Source organism: Podarcis raffonei, chromosome 7, assembly GCF_027172205.1.
Source record: "Podarcis raffonei isolate rPodRaf1 chromosome 7, rPodRaf1.pri, whole genome shotgun sequence".
Lineage (NCBI taxonomy): Eukaryota > Metazoa > Chordata > Lepidosauria > Squamata > Lacertidae > Podarcis > Podarcis raffonei.
This window is the reverse complement of record NC_070608.1, coordinates 15,458,297-15,476,003: the sequence shown is the minus strand read 5'-3', so window position 1 is coordinate 15,476,003 and position 17,707 is coordinate 15,458,297. Positions and strand designations below refer to the sequence as shown.

The window sequence follows — 17,707 nt, the reverse complement described above, 5'->3', positions numbered from 1 at the left end:
AGTTTGTGTTGTTGCTTACTTTAATCTCTATCTCTCTCTCTCTCTCACTCTCTCTCTCTCTCTCTCTCTCTCTCTCTCTCTGGTGTCCAGCACCTATTAGTGCTTTTTTTGGGGTTGGACTATATGACCCTTGGAGACCCTTCGAATCCTATAAACTCGGGGCACCAACTCTGTCCAGCACATTCACCATCTGAGCATGAACCAGAAAAAGACAGATAGTTACAGGGAACCAGTTACAGGGAACCAGGCAGAGATAGTTACCGTATTTTTCGCTCTATAAGATGCACCAGACCACAAGATGCACCTAGTTTTTGGAGGAGGAAAACAAGAAAAAAAATATTCTGAATCTCAGAAGCCAGAACAGCAAGAGGAATCGCTGCACAGTGAAAGCAGCAATCCCTCTTGCTGTTCTGGCTTCTGGGATAGCTGCGCAGCCTGCATTCGCTCCATAACACACACACACATTTCCCCTTACTTTTTAGGAGGGAAAAGGTGAGTCTTATAGAGCAAAAAATACGGTACAGGGAACCAGGCAGAGGGCCTTCTCGGTAGTGGCGCCCTCCCTGCGGAACGCCCTCCCACCAGATGTCAAAGAGAACAACAACTACCAGACTTTTAGAAGACATCTGAAGGCAGCCCTGTTTAGGGAAGCTTTTAATGTTTGATGTATTACAGTATTTTAATATTTTTTTTGGAAGCCACCCAGAGTGGCTGGGGAAGCCCAGCCAGATGGGCAGGGTAAAAATAATAAATTATTATTATTATATTATTATAGACAGAGAGAGAGAGAGAGAGAAATACTTTAGATTCCACTGCTCTCATTGACTATTAAGGAATGAGACAGCTTAGTTGGTAGAGCAAGAGACTTATAAACTCAAGAGTCATGGCTTTGAGACTCACGTTGGACAAGAGATTCCTGCATTGCAGGGGGTTCGACTAGATGATCCCTGTGGTCCCTTCCAACTCTACAATTCTATGATTCCATTATACGCCTGGATGTATAATGTCTTATATATCAGCCCCAATCCTCTCCGAAGCCTTGTCATCTAGGAAAGGACAACAGAATAAAACAAACAGTGCTGGTTGCCATCAGCAAGCTGGCCTTTAGGGTCCTTGCCACTGTCAATTTGTCTCCTGGTTTTTAAAGGACAACAACGAAGTCCTAGCTTTCCCGCAAATGTCACAGCGAGATAAACAATTTAACATTTATAATGTCTCTCATCTGCAGTTTCTCAGATCTCTCTCACCTGCATGCAAACACACAGACACACAAGTTCCCTGGGTGCTCCAAGTGTTAACCTGAGGAACTATTTCTGGGTTAGCGGAGTCTGTAACCTGAAACGTATGTAACCTGAAGCATATGTAACCGAAGGTATTACTGTAATAGTAATAATAGTAATAGTAATAGTAATAGTAGTAGTAATATCCCGTGGGGAAAATGGCACATAGACACTGATAATGCCAAGGTTGCAAGTTCAATCCCTGTATGGGACAGTTGCAAATTCCTGCACTGCAGGGGGCTGGACTAGATGATCCATGATCCTCAGGGTCCCTTTCCAACTCTATAATTCTATGATTTATCTATGATTCTGTTGTGGTGACTGCAACCTAGCTTTAACGTGCGGCTAGTTTGCATATCCGAGTTTCTAACACGGACTGTAATCCAGACAAAGTGAGGCAGGAGTGAATCACACCGAAATCAATAAAGTTTTAATACTTAGCTATGTGATCACGTTTGCACACACAACTTGTGCACTTAACTCCCACTTCAATCAAGGGATGACTCGCAGGTGCGAAGCAGCTTGCAGCAAAGATACCAGAATATTTCTCTAACCACGGTTTAAATCACGAGGGGAATGCGGTTGTATGACTAGCACCTAAAACTTCAGCTGCAAAGTTTGGTGTCCAGGAGAACTAGAAACGCATCCTGGCTTCCAGACGATTGGGGAAATCATCGGCTTTGCATGCAGAAGGTCCCAAGTTCAAGTTGCAGTATCACTAGATAGGGCTGGGAATGTCCCCTGCCTGAAACCATGCAGAGATGCTGTCAGTCAGTGTTGACAAAGCCTCTCCTCCTCCCAGAGGGGAGGGATTGTGAGCGGGAGTAGCCTCCTGATTGGTTCTGCTGCCGCAGCCAAGCCTCCCAGCCAACCAATAGGGCCGGCTGGTGTGCGGGGCTAAATGCATTTAAACAGCCGCGGCAGCCCTCTTCTCTCATTCTGTTCCTGTTCTGAATCGTGCAGTGGCCCGCAAGCTGCTATATATGAATGGCCATGTGACTGCACACCCTGACATCCGATTCAGCGATGTGTTTTTTGTTATGTACTGAAGTTCTCACCCTGGGCCAGCAGGGGGATACTGTAGATAGTTATGCAAATAAGGGATTGAAAGTGACTTTCAGTGATTGGATAGTTTTAGAAAATTGTTACAGTTACGTTGTACTGGAGCTCTATGTAAGCAGGCTGGCTGAACCCTTCAGTTCAGTTCTGTTCTGGCCGCTGAATAAACAAGAGCTGCTTGAAGAATCGCTGTGTCGTCTGATATGTTCACCCACAACTTAACATTTTTGTTTCGTGACAATGGCGTCTATCTTTCTGATCAAGGAAATGATGTGTGGTTGGCAGACATCATCAGAAGTATTAGGAATTGGTTGCAGCTGTGAGGGTATTGGCGGCAAGCCTTTTGGCTCGGGTGGCAGTTAGGCATTGGAATATGTGTGCTGTGTTGGAGGATTGGGTATGCGCCATCATCTACCCCTCCTCTTTTGGGTATTCCGTTAAAGGAATCCGGCGGTCGTGGGTCCTGTCCAATGCGCTGCTGGTGGCTAGGGCCATGGCACGACCCCCAGTGACGTCATGGGGGAGCTTCCAGTTGTATTTGCACCAATAAGCTCCTCCCATTGGTTGTTAACCCTGATATGACTCTCGGCTGTGTGGGGTGGAGTCTTGTATCGCTGTTTCATTCAGTGCCTAAGCCAATACTACTCACATGCTGTAACCAATGAAAGTTGTGGCCTAATTTTGCCCATTAACCTAAAATAACATGTCTGTGTGTCTTATTATAATCCTATGCGGGTGGAGGGTCCTCGACTCACAATGCTGAAGTCGATGGGCCAATGGTCTGACTCTGTGTAAGGGCATTCCCTAAGTTCCTAACAGCTTGCAGGCAAAAAAGAAAAGTACTCCGTTTATTCAGCAAGACAAATTCTGAACGCTTGATTTAAACGATTATATTTCACATTTTTAAATTTCCCTCATTCTGCCAGGATGTGTTACTCTGCCCAAGGATGTTGACTCTTGCCTGCTGGGAATCGTTTTATATGCTTCCACTGAGTTCTTAAAAAACGATACTGCAGTTTCCAGACAATTCATCTTCCTGAGTCACTGCCTCTTATCAGATAACCGTTGCCGGCGCAGTCCTTTTAACACCTGTCCTTCCCAAATTGGTGTTCTTATCTTGCTATTATGGTAAGGTTAAACCGATAGTTCTGCTTCTTGCGTTCCATGTGAGAAACCTTAGTGCATTTTCCCAGCAAAGAATACAGAAAGCCAGGATCAGTAAACAGGAGAACCAAACACTAATAAAGGTTTTTCCTAAACTGTGCTGCACACTACAGGGCTGCCGGCTTGAACGCCAGGTTTCCTCTCTTGAGGGGGAAAAAAACCCCTCCCTGCACATAGAAAATTAGCACACCCGTCACCCTGACATGCTACTCTTCTATGTGCAGGGAATGTTTGCATGTGGGGTTAGCAAACAAGCATGCGAATCGCACTTCTGTAGCCCCAAGTGTCATGTTCTTTGAAAAGCTTTCTCTCTTTATACTGCTGATTGTACTACAGCTGGATCTAGACACACACAAAAAAAAGTTTCAGGAAAAGCGTGTTGTAAACCTCATAATGGGAAATAACGCTGGAGAAAGATGGAACTCTGGTGTCACCGTGTTATAACACATTTAAAGCGCTTTTTCTTTACTAATGTAGCTGAATTCTGCCTTTGGTTCAAAAGTCAGAAAGGAACATAAAGGGTGTCCTGGACTCCAAAGCAAGACCAAAAATGGAAAGAAGTCCCAACAAAGGAAGAATGGATACAAAAATTATGGAATATGAAGAAATGGCAAAACTTACCGGAAGAATAAGAAATCAACAAACATTTTATAAAAGAATGGAAATGGTTTATTGAATATTTACAAATAAATTGTAAACAGATAATCTCCTGCCCTCTTTCCACAGCTGTTGAAGAAGGCAGGGTAACCTCAACACTAGTCGTGCAGGGAATCAAGTTCAGAGTACCGTATTTTTTCGCACTTTTTTCCTCCTAAAAAGTAAGGGGAAATGTCTGTGCGTCTTATGGAGTGAATGCACTGGACGGCAGAGGGATCCCTCGGCTGCCGCTGCAGTCGTGAGGTGAGGGATGCCTCCGGAGTCGGAGCCAGGACTCCCGTCCGTCACTCACTGTGAAGCCAGCAGAGCAAGAGCCGCTCTGCGAGGCTCTTGCTCTGCTGGCTTTACAGTGAGGCAGGAGTAGTATGGACGGGAGCTATGGCTCCCAACTGCCCCTCCTCCCGCCTCACTGTAAAGCAAGGTGGGAGGAGGGATGGACAAGCAAAGTGAGAGCTGCACAAAGCGGGACAGAAGCCATGTAAGCGGCTCTCGCTTTGCTTGCTTTAAAACAAGGAAAGCGAGAGCCGCTTACACGCTCTGCGCAGAATATTTTTTTCCTTGTTTTCCTCCTCTGAAAACTAGGTGCATCTTATGGTCAGGTGTGTCTTATGGAGCGAAAAATACGGTGATCTCAGAAGACCCTCAGAAGAGTGGAGAGAGGATGCTCATGGCAAAACCAAATTCTGCCTGGCTACCAAGGCAAGGCTAGATTTAGGATCATAAAGCTGTAGAGCTGGAAGGGACCACAAGGGTCATCAGTGTCCAGTCCCCTGCAATGCAGGGATCTTTTGCCCAACGTGGGAATAGAACCCACAACTTTGAGATTCAGAGTCTCATGCTCTACCAACTGAGCTATCCCAGCTGGATGAGAAGTGGCCTGCTGGATCTGCCCAATGGTCCATCTTGTCCAAGAGCACTCTGCCTTCCTTCCGTTTCCAGCAACTGATTTTCAGAAGCATCGCTGCCTCTGACTGCGGACGCAGAGCAGATTCATCAAAACTGGTACCCATGGATCTGCTGACCCACTGCAAGTCACAACACTGCACCCCATCCCAATTCTTAACCGTTCCGCACTAAAACAAACACCGCTTCAATCTTCCAAAGGGAAATCTGAGGCCAAAGAGGAGATTCCGTTCTACCGGACATACAATCTACTCCCTAGCTGCAAGGCCAGGTCTTGATGTCCGTGAGAAAGAGTGGGAAACATCCCTGGTATTTAAGCTCATATTTTATCACTTGCTCCGCTCAGGTCCTGTTTCGGAACAAAAACACAGCTGCAATGTTAGATGAACTGGTCGGGACGGCTTGTTACGGCCACGCTCTGCACAGGAAGGAAAGAGGCTCCTTGATTATTCCATAAAATGTTGCCTTTACGACACTATCTAAATCATAAAAGCAAACCGTCTTATCGCAGGTTTCCCCCCTCACAGGCTGCATTCGTCCTTCCCTTCAAAGGAAGCAACATTATATTAAAAACGAAGTCGGAATCTCTCCAGGGTCGTTTAAAAGAAGAAGAGTCCAGGCAGACAGACAAAATTCGCTGTGGCTTTCCTTTCTGGAGATTTTACCCGATGCAAATTCATTTAGAGAACAGCACAGAGGCAGTTTGGCCTGAGGGGAACTGGAATCTATGATCTGCCAAATGCCAAAGGTTATAGGGTCTCTCTCCTCATGTCCCTCTCTCCTATGATTCTTTATTCCTTGAAATAAATATCCATGATATACTTATTCTGGCATCTGACACACACACACACACACACACACACACAAATTTCCACTGAGAAGCTAAACTTTTTACAAAAGAAAGTAAAACCAAATTTCTAGCCCTTTTCGTAAGACGTGCGTGACTGTGACCTGGTTTGGATGTTAAACCCTAAATCACAGGTTTAGCATTATGTGCATGAACTTGATCCTGTCTCTTCTTCCAGTATGGCCAAGATGAGGAAACAGAAAGCAGCTACTTCCATTTTCAACTAACTTCAACTTGCCGTTTCACTCAAAGTAGGAACTCTGGTTTTAAGGCTTGGCTTGTGGTCAGAGAGGTTATCGGGGGCAAGGCTGAGTCGAGACGTCCGTGAAACAAGGCACTTTGGGCTGCCTCTGACTTGCATGAACAATTCCAAGTCCATTATGGTGGGGGCTTCTCCATGGGGTCTGACACCTCACTCAGTAGAGCGTGGGACTCTTAAATCTCCTCACGTTAAAGCCCCACGTTGGGCCAAAAGATTCCTGCATTGCCAGGGGTTAGACTTCAGGGGTCAGCAAAATTTTTTAGCAGGGGGCCGGTCCACTGTCCCACAGACCTTGTGGGGGGCCAGACTATATTTTTTTTTGGGGGGGGACGAATTCCTATGCCCCACAAATAACCCAGGGATCCATTTTAAATAAAAGGACACATTCTACTCTTGTAAAAACACGCTGATTTCCAGACCATCCGCGGGCCGGATTTAGAAGGCGATTGGGCCGGATCCAGCCCTCGGGCCTTAGTTTGCCTACCCATGGACTAGATAACCCTCATAGTCCCTTCCAACTCTTTGACTCTTCAGGGTTAGGCGGGATCCTGACCATTACATCTGAAAGCATCCTATGTGTGTCTCAGAAACAAAAGAATAATTTCACATGGCAGCACGTCAGCGACCTGCATAGTTCTTTGCAGTTTTCCCTGCCTTGCAGGAGCAGAATACTGTATTTTTCGCTCCATAAGACGCACCAAACCACAAGACGCACCTAGTTTTTGGAGGAGGAAAACAAGAAAAAAAATATTCTGAATCTCAGAAGCCAGAACAGCAAGATGGATCGCTGCGCAGTGAAAGCAGCAATCCCTCTTGCTGTTCTGGCTTCTGGGATAGCTGTGCAGCCTGCATTTGCTCCATAAGACGCACACACATTTCCCCTTACTTTTTAGGAGGGAAAAAGTGAGTCTTATAGAGCAAAACAAGCGCAGAAATGGGCAAATCAGCTCAAGTTGCATACTTTATGATGGTCACAGAATCCAGCTTCTCCTTACTGCAGAATTTTAACTTCGCTCTAGCAATGAGTCTATGCACAGCTCTGATTATCGGGCGTGCATTTTTATTCCGATGGTGGTCTTGGCATCCCAATGACGGAGAGCATTCTGAGCTAATGGTTTTCGACTGTAATTTCCAATTGAATTAGGCACACAAACCCCTTTTACTGGAACACTTTATTGGCAATGCCAAGTTCTGAGCAGAAGCCGTTTGTTTTGTTTTTTTCTGGATGGGGAAAACAAACAAACTACAAACCCAGTTTCGCCATCTGTTCTGTAAAGTCAAGACCAGCAACACACGTCCTCCATCACATCCCCAAGGGAAACTGAGGCCTGGTCTATGTTATTTCTGTTCACGATTTATGAGTTCCCCACCATCATAGAGATCTCTAAAAGAACACAGGACCAGATCAAAATTAACATTCCTAATATGCTAGAGCTAAAAGAAGACTATCTTCACTGCCCGCCGAAATCTATATAATGTCAGCACCTGCCTTATCCCCCCCCCCCCGGGAAGGTGTTGCATAATGCAGGAGCTATTGCGCCAACTGCTCTCTTCTGCATATAGAGAGATTTAATATATTCATAGGCTTGTCAAGCAGGAAGGGACCACAAGGGTCATCTAGTCCAACCCCCTGCATTGCAGTAATTTTTCACCCAACATGGGGTTCAAACCTACGACCCTGAGATTAAGAGTCCCGACTGAGTTACAGGGGAAGGGCTATGTCTCAGTGGTAAGAGCATCTGCTTTGCAAGTTCCAAGGTTCAATCCTCAAGATCTCCAGGTGCACCAGAGAGAAAGCCTTGTCTCAAATCACAGAGAGCTTCTGCCAGTCAGTGTAGACAATATGGAGCTGGATAGACTACCGTATTTTTCGCTCTATAAGAGACCTTTTCCCCTCCTAAAAAGTAAGGGGAATTGTGTGTGCGTCTTATGAAGCGAATGCAGGCTCCATGGCTTCAGCGAAAGCAACGTGAAGCCTCCGGAGTGCAGCGGGTGCACACCGACCCCTCTTGCTCGCCTGGCTTCGCTTCGCTGGAGAGGTGCTGCGCAGCTTTCCCTCTCTGCGCAGCGCCCCTTCAGCGAAGTGGGACGAGAAATGGAAGGGGCTCCGTTCTGCTTCGCTGAAGGGGCGCTGTGCAGAGAGGGAAATATTTTTTTCTTGTTCTCCCCCTCTAAAACTAGATGTGTCTTATGGTCAGGTGCATCCTATAGAGCAAAAAATACGGTATTTCATGAGGGATACATAGTTCTCCTCCCCATTTCTCTCTCTCTCTCTCTCTCTCTCTCTCTCTCTCACACACACACACACACACACACATTCTGTTTTACAATTTAGAGTACAGTGGTACCTCGGGTTACATACGCTTTAGGTTACATGCGCTTCAGGTTACAGACTCTGTTACCCAGAAATAGTACCTCAGGTTAAGAACTTTGCTTCAGGATGAGAACAGAAATTGTGCTACGGCGGTGCGGCGGCAGCAGGAGGCCCCATTAGCTAAAGTGGTGCTTCGGGTTAAGAACAGTTTCAGGTTAAGTACGGACCTCTGGAACAAATTAAGTACTTAACCCAAGGTACCACTGTATTCATTTAACCTTAAAATATTACTGACTTCCCTTCTTCTCTTTCCATGGTTCATTTTGCATATCATAAATCCCTGCATATTTTACATTAACTAACATTCAGCATTCCATTATTACATCCATCAAAACTTATTTACGCTGTTGTTTTTATCTTAATTCTGCCAACGTTTTCAAGTGGACACAATTTCCCCCATATATTCAAGAAACATATTCCAATCTTCTTTAAACATATGTTCTTCATGTTCTATTATTCTGTATGTTAAGCCTGCAAGTTGTGCATGTTCTGTCAACTTAAGCTGCCGTTCTTCTTTGGGGGTACGTTAGGCTGAGAGGCAGTGACTGACTGCAAGGTGGACCAGTGAGCTTCATGACTGAGTGGGGATTTGAACCCTGGTCACCCAGGTCATAGCCCAACACTCTAACCATTATGCCATACTATTCCTTATTCTATTCTCACAGCAACCATGACAGGTCAGTAGACGGGGTCTGCTCAGTCAAGGTCCCGCAGTGAGCTTCATGGCTGAGTAGGAGATTGCATCTGAGTCTTCCCAGTTCTGATCCAGGCCTCTAAACCCAGGACTTGGTAAACTTTGCCCCCACGACAGTAGTTGGTTGGTCTGTAACTCCCATAATTGCTGGTACCACTGGTCCTGCCACCTGGAGCGCGTGGAATTTGGACTCCACCGACATCTGAAGTGCTCAAATCCCTGCTCTAACCACTACCCTACACTGCCAGCATTCTCTCACTTCATTCTGCTGTTTGTGCAGACCAGGAACAGGTGGCAAGAAATATTCAGCAGTATTTGGCTGCTGCCACTGCAATTCTTCTTCCCCCCCTTCTTCTTCTTCTTCTTCTTCTTCTTCTTCTTCTTCTTCTTCTTCTTCTCCCCCTCCTCCTCTGTTCCCTGTTATAACATAATCCACGCAAATTCCGCTTCATGTGCATAACTTATACAGGACTTGCAAACACCAGCTTTTTTTGGGTGTGGGACAGAATTTGGGTCAGAACAGATTCTCTCTCCCCTGCCCCACTTTTAAGCATGGTGTGTCCTTACAGCATTGGATGAGAGCTGTAATAACAGAATGTATCGGCGACCTGGTGGCCTTGTTTACAGCCAGCTCTGGGTACTCTGTGCTTCATCGAAACTAAAGGACAAAAAGAATGATGGGAGACACAGCGATAAGCCACAGCAAAAAGCTGTGGGAGACTAATGCTTACTTCCAGATCCTTTATTACCACCCACCTCAGCCTGGCAATTACGGGCTAGTAAATCCCCTAGAATCATCCAAATGACACGGATATGTTGCTATTGTTGTTTTAAACAATGCAGGCTTCGTCGGTGTTCATCTACTGCAGGCACTTCCACAATTGCACTCACGTCCTGCTTGCAGGTTTTCTGCAGACAAGGGCTGGGCAATCTCTGGCTTTCAACGTTGTGATATTCCGATATATCACAATGTCTGAAATAAGGACAGATCTCAGTAGAGGCACTGGCTGGCTTCACGGTTTTTCCTGTATTGTGATTTTTGACAGTGCCTGCTCTTATGATTTGCAGCCCCTGTGAGATTAGATGGGCTGGATCACATCCAGATCCTAGATCTAAATCCTGGCCAGATCCAGTGTGACACTTCTTAAATTCTTATGCACCTACATGACTAATTGGCACGAGCAACTTCCAGAATGGGGTCCCATTCAACTCTGCGATTCATTTCCGCAGCACATCACAAAGGGGTGTTTTTTTAATTAAAAAAATCTTCATGGAAATTGTTCAGTGTTTAAGCGCAACTCCCACCAAAACCACATTTTTGTATGCAGTTTTGACTAATATGCCCATTTTTACAAACTATTTCCCCCAACGTAATGCATTTTTGGACACGATGTTTGGGTGGAGAAGCGCATTGCAAAACTCAGAGATGTGCACATTTTGAAACCTTAGCTGTGTTTCGGTTTGCATATTGGTTCAACGAGTGCCAACTGGGTTGCTGTTTCTTATTAAAATGCAAACGAAACTGAACTTTTCCATCTGCAGCAACCTGTGACTTTTGAGGATGTTGTCAGAACTGTGGAAATGAGTTGTGCAATGGAACGTCTGAGCAACAGAATCAGTAAGGAAGAGCGACAAAAGCTTAGGTTCGCCTGAAAGTGTAGTGTGTGTGTGTGTGTGTGTGTGTGTGTGTGAGAGAGAGAGAGAGAGAGAGAGAGAGAGAGAGAGAGAGAGAATGAATGTCAGAATATTTAGGAGGATGCAACAGCAAAAGGACCATCTCCTCCTGCACCAGCATGCTTGCTACCTAAATATCTGATGCAGAAGACCTTGCCTGCATCCCGTCTATGCTCTCTGTAGAAGCATCCAGTTTGTGCATCACCTTGCCCCATGTGGTTCAGTGTGCCCCTCTCTTGCTGTTTCCCACCAGCTAGTGAAAACCTTTCTACCCTGGTAGGCAAACACTGTAAAGGTAAAGGTAAAGGGACCCTTGACCATTAGGTCCAGTCGTGACCGACTCTGGGGTTGCAGCGCTCATCTCGCTTTATTGGCCGAGGGAGCCGGCGTACAGCTTCCGGGTCATGTGGCCAGCATGACTAAGCCGCTTCTGGGGAACCAGAGCAGCACACAGAAACGCCATTTACCTTCCCGCCAGAGCGGTACCTATTTATCTACTTACACTTTGACGTGCTTTTGAACTGCTAGGTTGGCAGGAGCAGGGACCGAGCAATGGGAGCCCACCCCGTCGCGGGGATTCGAACTGCCAACCTTCTGATCAGCAAGTCCTAGGCTTTGTGGTTTAACCCACAGCGCCACCCGCATCCCAAATTCACATCCCAAATGCCTTTGCTCAATGTTAGAAACACAGGGAACAAAAGACAGTGGCTTCCACCACAATTTTTCTTCCAAAGTACTGCTACGCACAGCCATTCTGTGAAGGTTCAGTTGAGACATAATGCCGAACCATGGTTAATGGTAAGCATGGCTTGCCACCTTCAGACTGGTTAGCATCCCAATTATATGGTAGGACCATGGTTGAGTCTGCCAAGCTTTCCCTGGAAGGATGTAAAGAGAGAGATACCAGCAGGATCTGCTTCATAACTTGCATGTAGGTAGGGCAGGAAATTGCCTTAACCATAGTTTCCTTGATGCAGCTGTAGTACTTAACCATGGTTAAAGGAAACCCATAAAATCATGTCTGCGTGGGAGCTGAAGAAAAATAATAATGGCAGCCTTCTAGCAGAATAAAAATTACCTCTCCCTTTCTCCAACTCCGAGGGACAGTGTTAGCTGGATTCAGCACTTTGGCACAGCCCCCTGCTTAAGAATTTTGTTGACATATTAATGTTGCTCTTTAATACCAGGCCCAGCATAATCAATTTCCACTTGGAGTGATGACTCATGGAAAATATCTGCTAACATAAAATAAAACAAGTGCTATACATGGAGAGGAACAGTGGACAAAGCGGACATGAAAGGCTCAGCAGATTCCACTGGACCAGAATGCGTTTGATTTCAACTTGAAAGACATTTTTAAAGATATATATATATACACACACACACACACACACACACATGGAAATGCCAACTAATTGCACATTCTTAAACGCTGATGCAGCACTTTGAGAATCTAGGAAGCAGTAAGACAGAAGTAATTATAGATGCTTACAGAAGTTTCAAGAACAGGGAGTCTTTGCAGCAGAGAAGTGATGAGAATGAGCACTAAGGCGAGGGCACTTTGTACAAATTTCAGTTCAGCCAAGAACGGAGTACCTTAAAAAACACTCTTCCTCAGCATTGGTCTACCTTACAGGGTTGATGGTCAGTTTACAAGATAATGCATTTGAGGCACTTCAAGTATCTAGAAAAACTCCTATATGAATGTAAGGGTAAAGGGACCCCTGACCATTAGGTCCAGTCCTGACCGACTCTGGGGCTGCGGCGCTCATCTCGCTTTATTGGCCGAGGGAGCCAGCGTACAGCTTCCGGGTCATGTGGCCAGCATGACTAAGCCGCTTTTGGCAAACCAGAGCAGCACACGGAAATGCCGTTTACCTTCCTGCCGGAGTGGTACCTATTTATCTACTTGCACTTTGACATGCTTTTGAACTGCTAGGTTGGCAGGAGCAGGGACCGAGCAACGGGAGCTCACCCCGTCACGGGGATTCGAACTGCCGATCTTCTGATTGGCAAGTCCTAGGCTCTGTGGTTTAACCCACAGCACCACCCGCGTTCCTTCCCATATGGATACTGACCATGATAAAAGTTTTTATGGCATTACCCTAACAATATTTATACAGTGGTACCTTGGGTTGCATACGCTTCAGGTTACAGACTCGGCTAGCCCAGAAATAGTACCTCGGGTTAAGAACTTTGCTTCAGGATGAGAACAGAAATTGCACGGTGGCAGCAGCAGGAGGCCCCATTAGCTTAAAGTGGTACCTCAGGTTAAGAACAGTTTCAGGTTAAGTATGGACCTCCAGAACGAATAAAGCACTTAACCCGAGGTACCAATGTACACATATTCTCGCTCTGCCTTCAAAAAATCTCAGTAAGGTTTTCCAGGGCTTGAGCACTTCATCTCTTGATGGTGACTCCAGAAAATAACTGTTTTTACTACTGGTGTTCTGGAGATGGCAGCAAGCCCTGTTTCGCCAACCCTGTCCGCAAAGCTGCCCTCAAAATTTTCAGCCTGTTGTGAGAGCAACTGCACGGCATTTTAGCAACTTCTCCAATTGCTCAATTGCCCAGAATGAAGATTACTCTCCTGAACATTTCATTTAAACTAGACTGGGTCTCTCCTATAGTTTCTAGGTTAAGTCACTTAGGGAGAAAACACTGTGCTAAGTGGAAGCAAACTTTACAGTGAAACATCCTTTTGCGAAATCAATCCACTTCTGTTCAACGTTTCCTAATTCTAATGAAGATCAGCAAGTTTTTACTGTTGACACAGCATGGCTCAAAAAAAAAATAAAAAAGGACCTGCTTGCAGTAAAAGTGGAAATAATTACATCAGAAGTTTCAGGCAAACAAAAATTCACAAAGAACATAAAATGTACCAAGCCTCTTGCAAAAATGAGGCTCTTTGGGGCAACTTAAACCAGGACAGCGACTCATCAAGCAATATAGTCTTACACTTTGCTGAAGCTAAGCAGGTTTAGGTCTGGGTCAATGTCCAGATGACGGAATGCCTGCAAATCACTTGACAGAAGTAGGGAATGTTAGAAACTTAGATCTACAGTGGTACCTCGGGTTACATACGCTTCAGGTTACATACGCTTCAGGTTACAGACTCCCCTAACCCAGAAATAGTGCTTCAGATTAAGAACTTTCTTCAGGATAAGAACAGAAATCATGTGGCGGCGGCGCGGCCGCAGCAGGAGGCCCCATTAGCTAAAGTGGTGCTTCAGGTTAAGAGCAGTTTCAGGTTAAGAATGGACCTCCGGAACAAATTAAGTACTTAACCCGAGGTACCACTGTATAAGCTAGCAAGCAAATGGCTCCTTAAACCATGGCTGCAGTCGCTGGGGTGCTGGGGACAAAAGTTGAAGCCGGGGTGGTCATCTTAGCCTGGTTGTTTTTTGTGAACTTTCTGGAAGTTGGCCACCCAAAGAAAGAATGGAAGCAGCCATCTCAGAGAGGAGCCTGCCTGAAGATAAACAGAACCATCCACTTTTATTTCCTTTTTAAATGCTTTGTGGCAATCACACAAAATGTTAAACGTACTGCGGTTGCAGTTTTGTCCAAAGCCTGGCCGTCTATTGAAGACACAATGTAGGCCTTTGTTTGCTACCAGTGGAAAATATGGCATGGCGGCAAAGGCTGAAAGAAACACAAAAGGCTCTTTAAAAGGGGGAGAAGCCTTCTAAGCTCGTGGCTGAAACCTACATTGCTATTGTAATCCTTGAGTGGTTTCCCAGCGAACACTTCCTCTGGTGCATTAAGACATTGCCATGACCCACTGGGATAGTTCAGTCAATAGAAAATGCGACCCATAATCTCAGGGTCAAGGGTTTGAGCCTCACATTGGGCAAAGAGAGGTTTAGGGATGCTTTTAATGTTTGATGCGTTAGTGTATTTTAATATTTTGTATCTGGTGGATAAGCTTCTCTCACACTAACTCACCATTATATTTGGAGTCGCAGAAAGAACTCCTTTCACAACCCCTGCCTCACCATCAGATTGACTTTGGAGCGCAATCAGTTTTTCACTAAAATGCATGGCTTTGCTTGCTTCCAGAGGAGCCCAAGAAATATTTGCTCCACAAGGAATACTGTAACTCAGGCGACCGTCTGCACCATAAATCTAAAGCACTATTAGACCACTTCGACAGGAACGGCTTCCTTCAAGGAACCCTGGGAACTAATTTGTGAAGGCTGCCAAGAGTTGTCCAGAGACCCCTCGCGGAGCTATAAATCCCAGAGTGGTGTAAAAATCAATCAATCTCCCCAGCGATCTCAAAATGTATGGGGAAGTATTCAACTAAAAAGTTGCGTTAGTACAATGACATTAGCTGTGCAATATACTGTATTTTTCGCTCTATAAGACACACCAGGCCACAAGATGCACCTAGTTTTTGGAGGAGGAAAACAAGAAAAAAAATATTCTGAATCCCAGAAGCCAGAACAGGAAGAGGGATCGCTGCGCAGTGAAAGCAGCAATCCCTCTTGCTGTTCTGGCTTCTGGGATAGCTGCGCAGCCTGCATTCGCTCCATAAGACGCACACACATTTCCCCTTACTTTTTAGGAGGGAAAAAGTGAGTCTTATAGAGCAAAAAATACGGTAACTTTCCCAGCCTCTCCCTTCCCCATGTATCCCCCTGAATCTGCTCCAGGGATTAGGGTGTTTGTTTGTTTGTTTGTTTGTTTGTTTGTTTGTTTGTTTGCATGGGTGGGAGGTTGGAATATCCCCAGCGATACCAACTGCTGATATTTCACTTGCAGTTTATGGAAGAAAAACTTTTGTTTCCCTTTGTAAGAAGGGCAATCCAAGCAGTTCTGTTATTTACTACTGAACAAGGTGCATCATCAACAAGATTATGACGCCTCCTTATTCCCGCCGGGTCATTTAGTGCTGGCATTGCACTGCAAACATAGTTCAAGGAATGGAAACTTTGCTGCTCTCGGATTCTCTCTCTCTCTAGTCTAATAATGCCACTTTTTAAAAAACGAACTTTAAAGGACACAGGGCCTTTAACTAAATCACCTATAGCCCTGTCCTGGTCATGTGTAGAAGATTCAGACAAATCCTGAATCTCTCTGAACAGCCTGGAATGGAAGAAATTTGGGGGCAATTCAGGCAGGGCCAGATTTAAGTTTGGTGAGGCCCTAAGCTACGGAAGGTAATGCGGCCCTTTATATGCCCAGCTGTCCTTTGTCAACAACAAATCGCCGCTGTTTTTTGTGTAGAATATATGCTAGCAGGCGGAGCCCGTTAGTTACACCATAGGAGCCTACACAACACAAAACACTGTTGCTGCATGTAGGTTTTATTTTAGTTGTTTTTTATCTTATATTTTGGAAATGTACATCCAGTTTTTTCCCTTTTAATTATTTTGGGGCCCACAAGAGAGTGGGGCCCTAAGCCAGGGGTCGGCAAGGCTTACCGGTCATGGGCCGGATCACTCCCATTGAGATCGTCCATGGGCCAGACCGGCGCAGCGTGACGCCAGAAATCACGTCTGCGCATGTCCGCTTGAAAATGCTTCTGTGCATGCCCAATAATCACACCTGCGCAAAAGCGATTTTCAGCGTCTGGCATGCGCAGACGCAATTACTGGCATCTGCGCATGTGCAGACACGATTTCTGGTGCCACTCAGAGAGTCTCCGTGCTGCGCTGTGCCGGTTTAGTGCAGTACGGGGAGAGGGGGACTCGCTGAGCAGGCGGCTCGGTTCGGGGCGGCTTGTGGGCCGGTAAAACGGTCTTTGTGGGCCGCATCCGGCCCATGGGCTACACATTGCCAACCCCTGCCCTTAGCTATAGCTTGTTTAAAAAGGTAAAGGGACCCCTGACCATTAGGTGCAGTCGTGACAGACTCTGGGGTTGCGGCGCTCATCTCGCTTTAATGGCCGAGGGAGCTGGCGTATAGCTTCTGGGTCATGTGGCCAGCATGACTAAGCCGCTTCTGGTGAACCAGAGCAGCGCACGGAAACACCGTTTACCTTCCCGCCGGAGTGGTACCTATTTATCTACTTGCACTTTGACGTGCTTTCAAACTGCTAGGTTGGCAGGAGCAGGGACTGAGCAACGGGAGCTTACCCCGTCACGGGGATTCGAACCACCAACCTTCTGATCGGCAAGCCCTAGGCTCTGTGGTTTAACCCACAGCGTCACCCACGTCCCGTCATGTATGAGCTTGTTTAGCTCATACATAAATCTGGCTCTGAATTCAGGGATTATGATTTTAAAAAAGAAACCAAAAAAAAACACCCATTGCAAACAGCATGCCTTCCAATACAGTGGTACCTCGGTTACAGACGCTTCAGGTTACAGACTCTGCTAACCCAGAAATAGTACCTCGGGTTAAGAACTTTGCTTCAGGATGAGAACAGAAAACACACGGCGGCAGCGGGAGGCCCCATTAGCTAAAGTGGTGCTTCAGGTTAAGAACAGTTTCAGGTTAAGAACAGACCTCCAGAACGAATTAAGTTCTTAACCAGAGGTACCACTGTATCTCCCTACCAGTGGCAGTTCTCTTGTTTCCGTATGGTGTCGAGAACATCTCAAACAAGAACTGAGAAGCGCCAAGCTCTGTGCTTTGTTGCTTCATGCAGAATAAGAATAATAATAATTTATTATTTATACCCCGCCCGTCTGGCTGGGCTTCCCCAGCCACTCTGGGCGGCTTCCAACAAAATATTAAAATATTTCTAACTTCAGGTTAGAAGGTCTTCGGGGTTATCCTGTCCTCTCTGGCTCCGCCAAGCCACACGGTGCATTGGTTCCTTTGACCTGGCAGAGCTACAGTC

The 17,707-nt window shown here is 45.9% G+C and overlaps 1 protein-coding gene and 1 non-coding gene across 2 annotated transcripts in view; both read right to left on the bottom strand.

Annotated features, from left to right (window-relative positions):
- SNTB1 (syntrophin beta 1) overlaps positions 1-17,707 on the bottom strand; it is a 99,314-nt gene that overhangs the window by 50,690 nt on the left and 30,917 nt on the right. The gene's annotated exons all lie outside the window — the stretch shown is intronic.
- TRNAQ-CUG (transfer RNA glutamine (anticodon CUG)) lies at positions 4,950-5,022 on the bottom strand. The gene has a single exon. It is a non-coding gene; the product is annotated as a tRNA-Gln (tRNA).